Source organism: Equus caballus, chromosome 16, assembly GCF_041296265.1.
Source record: "Equus caballus isolate H_3958 breed thoroughbred chromosome 16, TB-T2T, whole genome shotgun sequence".
Taxonomy (NCBI): Eukaryota; Metazoa; Chordata; class Mammalia; order Perissodactyla; family Equidae; genus Equus; species Equus caballus.
Genome location: NC_091699.1, coordinates 68113655 through 68124851, shown reverse-complemented (window position 1 = coordinate 68124851; position 11197 = coordinate 68113655).

Below are 11197 nucleotides of genomic sequence, written 5' to 3'. Positions count from 1 at the left end.
GGCAGCCTGAGCTGACTAGTATAGGAGGTTGCTATAGATTAGCCTGGGCATCGAGACACCTTGTGAAACACCTCTTTGAGCAAAGATGTGCCTGTTTTTATACTTCTGTTTCTGATGTTCACCAATAGCCTGGCACATTGTAGGCACTCAGTAACTACTTGTTGAATGAATAAGTGAACTCTAATAAATGGAGTGAAAAACATCCAGTTTATAAACAAACATTTGGAAAATAATTCATTCGAGTGTTGGGGTTTCCTGCAATCAGATTTTGAAATGAAGGGAAAATACTTTCTTTTAGAGTATATCGTGTGTGTGTTGTATGTGTGTGTGTGTATCTATATCTGTATCTGTATCTATATCTATATCTATATCTATATCTATATCTATATCCATATACACCAAGCTGTTAACAGCCGGCACTTTTTACTAGCTCACCCCATGGAGTCATAATGATAGTAAAATAAATATAGGCAGCATGCTTTTCTATTTACCCAGCATGCAAACAAGTGACTGTTTCTAAGCATTCGCAATTTCATCAAGGTCTCCGGGAACTATTCTCCATAAAGAGATGCTGAGTTGGGCCGCTGACCTACCAACATCTAATTAACTTAAGATTAGTAAAATAAAAAAGAAAAGTCATTTCTTTATAAGAGAATCATAGAACCTCGAGAGTGGAAAGCACATCTGAGGTTCCTTTTAATTTCAAATCCCCAATGGGCAGATTGCCATAGGAGGATGTGATTTTTCTGACAAAATGGTGGCTTTCGGGTTCTTTCTTGTTCCTCTGAGAAATCTCTGAGACACTACGAGGAGTTTGCTCCATGCCTTTTGCCATGTGAGAATGGAGAAGCTGTTTCCTCAAGATGCTATTCATCTTTATTCATATCTGGGTGCAGATGAGTTCAGAATGTGTGGGTGTGGGATTTGAAGAGCCTGAGTGCTTAGGTAACAGTTGGCGTACCAGTTGTGCAATGAAGAATATATTGACAATATTAAATTGTGGGCTGAATCTTGTTTTTGGTATTTGAAAAAAAAAAACAGAACAAAATTTCTAAAAGTGACAGCGTTGTTTTTATACCAGGGGTGTTTCTAAATGTTGGGACAACAGTGCGGAGAAATATGGGCCTCCAATATGCATCACTTTCTTCTGTCTAGCCTGGTTTTACTGTATAAGCCCCACTTAGCTCTCTTTTTAACTAGAAGATGCTGTAATGTTTCTAAGTATACATTCATATTGGACTCAACTGAGTAAGGGGAATAGCTTCAGTAATAACAGGCAAGATTTTAATGCACTTTCTATGTTGAGGATGGAAGAGCCAACTGATTTCTAGAAAAATTAATGGTAATTTATTGAGTTACTAGGAAATCACTGTTTGCTTCCCAAGCTCTAAACCCTCGGCATCATCATCAACTTCTAGGGCTTTCTCAGGTGAAATTGGGCACTAGTACTTCTTTTGAAAAGTCGTGTTTCCTTCTCTACTTTACGTTTTCTTTGTGTTGACAACAATAGAGAAGTAATAGAGAGAAACCTTCTTTCTACTCAGTTGTGGGTGGAGTGGGAAGTGTGCGCGTGACTGTGACCAGTGCTAGGTCACATTTGTGAATTCTGCATGTGGCAGGTGTCTCTCGTAAAAACACATGGATATTCAGGGTCTCAGATTAGTAACGTAATGCCTAGGTCAGGAGGTTTTAACCATTTTTCCTGCTATGTATCCTTTTGACAGTCCAGTAAAACCTATGTACCTCTTCTTATTTTTTTAATGTAAAATTATTATTTTTAATTTGTTTGAATTAAATGTAAAATATTATGAATGTAAAAATTACAGTACCTGGTATTATAAAGAACAAAAAAACCCCACAAAATACACTGATAATCACAGAGCTTACAACATTATGCATGACCTGTATCACTGCCCCATCTGTCATCAATATTAAAAAAATTACTTTAACACACTTCAATAGTTAGCTTAACCATCAAATGTGTTTGAACTTGCTGGTCTGGACTTGTAGCCCACATGCCTATAATTTCAAAAGACAATGCTAATTTATGAAGAATTAAAAATTCTCATTTGAACTGTCCAGTTTTGCAAAATTGTAACGAATGAATGGATGACGTCTTTCCATGTATCCATGAAGAATGAGCAAGTGTAGAGAAGGAAGACGTGAAGCATCCTAGACGTCTGGATCACTAGCTGAGAAGATACACCTTCCCCCTTTGGTGGCTGAATGACTACCAGATGAGAAGTTGACCAGTAATTGCCTCTATATATTATGAGGGGTTAGAGTCAGGAAGAACTAACTACCATGATTTTAAAGTCATGATGCGCATAAATGGTGTTTCAGCATTTCTGGAACAACTGTCTTGGCATATGAAAAAAAAAAAGCTTTGATTTTTATTGGTGACATCACAGACACTGATAATAGTGGTATAGTCTGTTGCTTGCTTTAAAATGAAAGGAAATGCCAAATTCTAGTTGGAGATCAGTGGGAAAAAAGAAATCCGAAAAACCCTTCCATAGATGTGGATGTGCTGCATTCTAGCCTTGGCCGCACTGGGGGACCATGGACCCCAAGTTAAAAACCTGTCTCAAGATGAGAGTCGATACCTGATAAGTTGGAAAATAACAACCAAAGCAGTTTTCAGACTGATGAGACCCACAGAAAGGATTATAAAAGAATGTCATTTTCTGTTTGGTAATTTAACAAACATGCCAGAATTCAACCTAAAGAGTGTGGTTGGCTACATAACTGGTCCCTTTGGAGAGAGAGGCTGTTGGCTTTGTTTAAAATAGCGTTGGGTCTTCTTTGAGAGCCAGTGGTATAATGTTTCGAATATTCTCATCAATGCTAAATATTAAACTGTTTTGGGGGGTGGATCTGGTATTTTGAAATAAGCCAAAGTCATTTGAAGGAAAGCTGCTAAATGTAGCGGGTGATCAAGGTGTGTAAAAACCAGATTGAAACTTGAAAATTTTAAGGCTTTTTGGAAGGGACTCATCAATCCTCTGAAGGCTGTTCTGTCATGGTTGGAGGCGGGGTAGGGATGAGATCTGGAAAAGATCGCATTTCCAAAATTATAACATCCTTGGAATCAGCCTATAGTCCTCTGGGCTGTCTACGTTATAGAGGGCCCTTCATTTTCCTCTATAAAAGTAACATTCCAAGATGTTTTCAAAATATTTAGTGACAACATTAAATAGTCATATTCTGTACAGTCTTGAATAGAACTGCACTGTTCAATAGAATATAATACATGCAACTTATGTAATTTTAAATTTTCCAGCAGCTGCATTAAACGTGGAAAAAAGTTGAAAGTAACTTTAATAATATATTTTACTTAACCCAATATGCCCCAAATTATAATTTTAACATATAATCAAATTAAAATTTATTGAATTCTTTTCATACTGAGTCTTTGAAATCTAGTGTGTATTTATACTTACGGCACATTGCACTTTGAACATTGAATTTTCATCAGAAACACTTGGTCTATATTTAGATTTCATAAAATTTGCAGTTTAAAAAACAGGTTCACATATCCAAGTTGCTTCAAATATACTTAAATGTTTTCCAATAACTGAATCCAGTATTAGGTTTTAAATTTAAATTAATCACAAATAAAATGAAACATTTAGCTTCTCAGTCACACTAGGCACATTTCAAGTGCTCCGGAGTCACATTTCAAGTGCTCCAGAGTCACATGTGACTAGTGGTTACCGTATTGGATTGGTGCAGGTCTAGATTATACGGGGAAACAATGGGAGAGGGATCCAGAGGCATAGTGTGGAAATTTAAACTCTGGAAAAATTAAGAAGAGATTCTTGTCCTTCCAGTTTTTTTGTCCTTTCTATAAAACCCTTCTTTTAGTCTTTCTGTTAATGCAGTATTTTTCCAAAAGCTCCCCATCTTCTCCTTAGAATCCTTTTATGTGACCCCCCAAAGGACCTTTCCTAATGAGTATTCATCGTTTACATCCAGGGGCGCCAGATGGTCTCTGCTTCATAGATGGAAGTTTCAGAGATGAGTTTAGATGATTAGATGGAGACAGGAAGTGAACCTGCTCCAGGTTGTTATGACTAAGCAGTTAAATCGCAGGAGTAAAGTTCCTGACTCTAAGCCCCCTGGATACCCATCACTCTCACAGCACTCCAATTCTGATTCTGATTCTGAAAATTTGGGCTCGGGCCCAGGAAACTGCGTTTTTATCGTCTTCCGTACTCTCCCCACCTCCCCCCACCAAGTGATCCAGCACAGCCTAATTTAAGAACTACTACCATCGACATCCCTCCTCCCACTATGTTCTTTTTGCTAGTGGTTCATAAGGTGTGTTCTGAGGACCCCTTTCATCAGAATGCTCTGTGTCTTGTCCAGCTGAAGAGTTCTAGGCCCTACTCCAAAACAGCTAAATCAGAATATCTGAACATGTGGTACCAGGAATATGCATTTTTAACAGCTTCCTTAAGTAATTCTTCTGCCTAGTAACTTTAAAAAACACTGCTTTATGCAGACCCCTCCCCCGAGGTTAGAAATATGGAATTCTTCAAACCCACCCTGTCTCATGCATCCTCTTTCCCCATGTCTGATGTTTAGAAATCCACAGTCTCATATTTATTCTACCTCCTCTGCATTCAGATCATTTAACAAATATGCATTTGTTCCGGGGACTGGAGATACAGAGAAATAGATCATTAGATCCTGTCTCTGACCTTAGAGAGCTTGCAGACATAGGAGAGAGAGACAGATCTATGGAAAATTGAGTTCATACAGCATTACAGGTGGAGTGCTACATGGATGTGCTGGGTGCAGTGAGGACATGAAGAAGACAAGAGTCGTATCCACTTGGATCTAAGTTGCAAAGAGTGGCCTAAAAGGGACTTCAGAGACCTTGGGTTGATTCAGAGAAAAATAAAATTGGTATTCTACCAGACAGATCAAGGAGGGGAAAGACACCTGGAGACTTAGTATTAATTAGGATGTGAACAGGGAAGCAGAGCCATCATGAATGACAAGGAATAATGGATTTACTGTAGGGATCAGACGTCACAGAGTTGTGGGAGCTGCTTGGGACAGGTGGAGGAGCAGAGAGAAATCACTGGGCAGGGACCATGAGGGGTCCTGACGAGAAGATCTACAGAAGGTATTGCCTCTCCTGGTGGTGAGCCTGAAGTTGCTGTAGGTTAGCAGGGCTCAGAGGGGAACAAACCAGGACTGAAGTGAGGGGAGGCAAGGACACACTGGAACCTGGGAAGATGAACTGGAACCTGTGCCTTGTAAGAAGAAGCTGGTGTCCCTTGCCCAGGAGCTGTACACACAGACTTGGAAACTGAGGGTGGAAACCTGGTGGGAGCCAGGAGAGCTGTGAGCCCACCTCTGCCCTCACCAGTGAGGTAAGCCAGCTGGTCAGTGACAATGTGTGCAAGCTGCAACAGTGCCTTTCAAGCGTAATGCTGTGGCTTCACTTCTGCTTCCAATTTTCACACAGATTTCTATTGTGGCCAACTTTAACTTGAACCCCACAGGGAAGGGAATTCTGGGAAACATAGTCAAATGGAGCTAAGCCAACACAATACAAAATCACTACAGTTGGCTTAGGAAACCTGTGCTGGGTGTGGCTGGATGGGGCATAAGGCATCTTTGGGTGGGAGGCTGGAGTACCAGTAAGGCCTGGTATCAGTCTGTGTAAAGAGATAAAGCTGCAATGGATGACTTTGAGAGCCCTGCTAAATATTATGGACTTTATCCTCTGAATCACAACGGCTTATAAATGAAGGAGTAACTTGACAAAATGAGTTTTCTTTAAGAAAATAACTCAAGCAGTGGTTCTCAAACTTTCTGGTGTCAGAAACCTTTTAGACACTCAACAATTATTGAGGATCCCAAAGAGTTTTTGTTTATGCAGGTTATATTATCCATATATACCACATTAGAAGTTAAAACTGAGAAATTTAAAATATGTTTACCAATTCATTAAAGTAACAATAAACCCATCACATGTTAACATAAAAACACATTTTTCTGAAAAATAATTTATGTTCCAAAACAAAAATTCAGTGAGAAGAGTGGAATCGTTTTACATTTCTGCACATCTGTCTAATGTCTGGCTTAATAGAATACAGTCTGATTCTCATATCTGCTTCTGCATTCATTCTGTTGTGATATCCCATGTCAGAAAACCTTTGGGAAACTGTGCAGTATACTCGTGTTAGAATAAGAGTAGAAAAGGAAAATCATGTCTTTAGTAGTATGTCTATAGTTTTATGGAAATAGTCTATATCCTGTCTATAATCAAACCACATCTACAGTATTATGAAAATAGTCTCATCCTCTGGATCCCCTGTAGGGGTCTCAGGGAACTCCAAGGGTCCCTGGACCACACTTTGAGAGCTGCTGGTGTAGAGTGGCTTGATGGGTGGGAGTGGGCAGAGATACCGGGGAAGAGGCCTTATAATGGTGTTGGGGAGGAAGATGAGGGCCGCACCAAGGCATATCAGCAGAAAAGGAGAACAAAGGATGGAGGAGAGAAATGGTAAGGGGATAGATGCCAGAGAACTTAGTAACCAATTGGATGTTGTGATGAAAGACAGGGGAGAGTCCCTGAGAATATCCTGGGTCAGTGAAGGACTGACCATCTACCAGCTGCTGGTACTGGTGTTGGGGTGTTTCTCAACCCATCCCTGAGCCAGCCAGGCCTTCTGCTCCACAAGAGTGTGACCCGAGGTAGAAAGGAGGTGGGAGGTCCAGCCCCAGAATAATTATCAGGAGGTCTAAAGCTGACTTTTTATAGCATAATTGTGCATAGGCAGGAATTAGGATGGAGAGAGTTACTAAAAGCATTCTAATATGGGCTGGCCCAGGCTGCATGGTTCACATATGCAAGGACGTAGGAAAAGATGGTTGTTTGGCAAGTAGCAAAGATAACAGGGGTAAGGTTTGAGAATGTTTCTCTTTGGTTCTGAACACATTTGTGGTTAATAGAGCATTTAGGAGGGACACAGGAAGCCAGAATGTGGTTTTACATATATGTGTGTGTATGTATGCATGTGTGTGTATGTGTTATATATATGTTATATATGTGTGGTGTATATGTATATATTGGTTGTTTTATATATAAATAGGTCTATAGCCTCAGGCCCCAGCATGTGAACTGGCCCAGGTATCTGAAGTTGGGGATGAAGTTTCTGGTTTTCTACCAATTAGCAGTCTGACCTTTGACAATCCACTAGGCACCTCTGGGCCTCAGTCTCCTTCTGGGAAATGTAGAGGATGCGAAAAGTCAGGAATCTTGTGATCCAAAATGCATATTTTATAGGCCACAAAGAGTGATCTTCTGGAGGACACGGCGCTTCCATCAGTGTCAGAGTTTGCCTGAGTAGCATTTTCCTGAGCCCCGTTTCAATCTTGCCTTTTGAGGGATTAGGAAATGAGTGGAGAAGCAATCAATCTGGCATGAGGGGACTATAGATAGCAGCTGTCTCCCCCAGGAGTTGCAGGTCTTGTCATTTATTTGGATGTTGTCCCCGACTTGGTCTGTCAACTTGGTACCTTCTTGCTTCCTTAGTTCTTGAGGACGCTTTTTGTGTCAATTCTGTCTACATGCACATGCACACACGCACATCACACATCACACACACACACTCACAGCAATTTGACCATAATGTACTGTTTCCTCAAGTACCTCATTGTAGTATGAGAGGCAGTTTTAGATGTGCACAAGTTTTTTTGCTATTTTGGTATACTTTGATAGGTATTAGAGAAATATAGTAAAACCATTTATATTGGTATTATTTCTTAGGATAAGAAACAGTTTACATAAGTAAATTGAATTAAATAAAAAGATTGCATAAATGCTAATATAGGTAGAACTTGGATGTAGCAAAATTCTCGGAGGTAGTATGTGAGTGCCTAATATGTGGGACGCACTAACTTAATCGTATTAACGAGGCTTTTAACAAATTCAGGTGATACCTGATACCTATGTCAGAAGTGTTTTTCTTCTTCATTGGTTTGGTATTTCAGCCTAAAATTCCTTTTGGGAACCTGAGTTATTTCACATCTCTTTGTCCTGATCGTGTCAGGTACTTAGAGTGTGAAACTTTAACCTGGGTATAATTAGGGGAGAAAACCAGGCAAATTAAAATAAAAGGAAATTCTGTAAAACAGCTGGCCCTGGACTCTACTCAAAAGTCAATGTCATAAAGGACCAGAAGAAAACAAACAAAAACCAAAAAAAATGGCTGGGGAACCATGGCTAGATTAAAGGGGACTAAAGAGATATAACAGCTAAATACAGTATGCATCCCTTGATTTCACCCTGGATCAAAAATAGGAAGTTATAAAAGACATTTGGGGACAATTAAGGAAATTTGAAAAACAACTGCTTATTAGAAAATAGTATAGTTATAAATTTTAGATTTCCCGAGTGTGATAATTGTAGTGGAGGGGATTATTCCTGGTCTTAGGAAATTCACGCTGAAGTATTTAGGGATGAAGTGCATCAATGTCTGCAACTAACTCTCAAATAGTTCAGGCTGAAATATACATACATACACATATGCTCACATGGTCACATAATGCCCATATATACAGACAGATATATACATACGCATAATACACATATGCACACACATATACATAGACACGTAGCCATACTTGCCCACATGCATAGACACATATGCTTGCAGTCACACATACATGCTCACATATGTACAAGGGAAAGCAAATGTGGCAGAATATTAACAGTTGGCCAATCCGGGGTGTTCCTTGTGCAGTTCCTGTACCCTTTTTCTGTAGACTTAGATTTAAAATTTTTCAAAATAAAAAGTTACAGAAATATATTGCACTTTTTGAGATAGAGAAGTCTCAGAGATAATCTAAGATTTTCCTTATGTAGATCAAGAAGTAGGTGTTGAGGAATTGGATAACATTTTTCTTGAGCCTACTAAGGAGCATGCTTACATTGGTGCAGAGAGCCACAATGGCGTCACAACTATTCCACAGCGAAGATTCCCTCCACCAAGTAACCGTTAGACATTAAACTGGTCTCTGGTCAGCAGAGCCGAGGATGGCTCATGGTGACTGTCTGGATTCTAGTTTGCATAGACTTCATTATTACAGCTTATAAAATAATACTGTTACACGCAGAATAGCCTCTGCTATGGTATAATAAGATTTTTGTAAATTTGAAAGTCCTTCAATAGATATTTATTGAGTTTCTACAATGCTCCAGGCATTGTTCCTAGAGGCTGGTGGATACGTTTAAGGTCTTACTTCTCTTGCAGATTATGTTCTGGAGTGGGACGGATAGAAGTAACCAAGCAAGTAATGAGATGAATTGAGTGATTTCAAAAATTGCCAAGTTTTGCGAAGGAAAAGAAAATTATGGGAGTAGCATGACAGAGAGTGATGAGGACATCCTGAAAGGCTTCTCTGAGGAGAGGACTGATCATTAAAGTCACGAGGAAGAGTATTTTATGTTATGTGTCTCTGCTATTTATTCCTAATTCTCCCAGCCTTTGAGTTTGAGGTCAAGGTCAAGGGTCATCTGAAACCTGACTGTTCTGCTGGGCTGCCACAGGGCCTATGTTTCTGATTTTGATCCACACCCAGCGACCATGGAGTGGGGCCAACAGTTGGGTGTGTTCTTGTTTCCCCATTCTCTTGTTGATAAATGCAGATGTTCTCTGTGCACTTTTCGACTTTATTATGGACTTTTTAGAAAGTTTAATCCAAAAACCACAGAAAGCCCATCATTTGTTCATAATAACACATGGTACTGAAAGTGAGTTATTGTCCCTGAATAATGCTGCAGGAAGACTTCCAACGAGCAATTTTCAATAATGCCACCTTGGCACCCCTCTGAATTACTATCTGCTTTTGCTAATTCAATATGACAGGTTTCTAAAGCAATTTGGGCTCATGTAAAAGCAGTGACAGAGAGAGTATTCAAACTTGCTTAAAGGAGGGTGGCGGGAAGAACTTATATTGCATTCTCCTTGCAACGCTGATCAAGATCCATTTGGATTCATTTCCTGGAGGCATTAAATATGTTTTATTTTTTCTTTTCCAGTCACCTTTTCAATTTCATCTGATAATTATATTCTATCTGCAGTGCTTGAATTTACCCTAGAGTGTAGAACCATCATCTGATTCTCTAGCCCAGAGGCCACCAACGATAGAAAGTGAAGACAAGATTTCTTAGCGCTTAGAGAAATTCCAACTTTTAAAATTCAGGCCAAAATTATGCCTCTCATATAAAATCACTCAGGAGTTAGGTCCGCAGGTAAAAAGGATCCTATGCAGGATTCCGAATATCAGTGTTCCTTCCATTTCCCATTTCCACCGAGTGAATCAAAGCTGTTCTTCCAGATGGCAGGGTGTGGGCCAGGCAGCATGTTCTAATGTAAGACATATAGGACTTGGAGTCAGAGAACCTGGTTTGAGTCCCAGCCCCACCATTTATGACTGTGAACTTGGCTCAAAACGTGGCCCATAGTAAATGCTCAACAAATATGAGCCTCATTTCCTCCTTCTCCTCCATCTTGTTTCTTTATGCATGGTCATGCACTTTCAAATAGGGCGTCCCTTCCCACCTCTTATCACTCTCTCCCTCAGCTCCAGTCAGTCATGCTGGCCTCCTTTCTGGTTGGAGAACACGCCAAGCATATTCCTGCTTCAAAGTTGTTGAACTTGCACTTGTTTCTGCTTGCTATGTCCCTCCTTCAGATCACCGCATGGCTTGATGCTCACTTCTTTCAGTTCTCAGCTCAAATGTCACCACTAAGAGCAGCCTCTCCATCTCTAACATATTGCCCTGATGGGTTTTCTTTATGGCTTCTCTCACTATCTAAGTTATCCTGATAATTCATTTGTGTTTTATGTTTATTATCTGTTTCTTCTTCTCAACCCTGAGCTCCGTGGAGCAGAGACCTTGACTATTGTGAGTATACCAGCACCTGGTACATACTAGCTGCTCAATAAGTATGTGTTGCATGGAAGTTACTGGGAACTCCGTGAGAGAAGGAAGAGCCTCGCAGGGCTGTCCTGAAGATCAGATGATACAAGGCTTCTGGTCCTTTGGAAATTATAAAACACTATGTAGATGACACTTATTATTAAGCCTTCCTTGCCTTGTCCTTGAAGCACCCCTTCCCATTGCCCCAGTCTGAAGTAGACTCTTCATATTATTGCAGCAATTTCT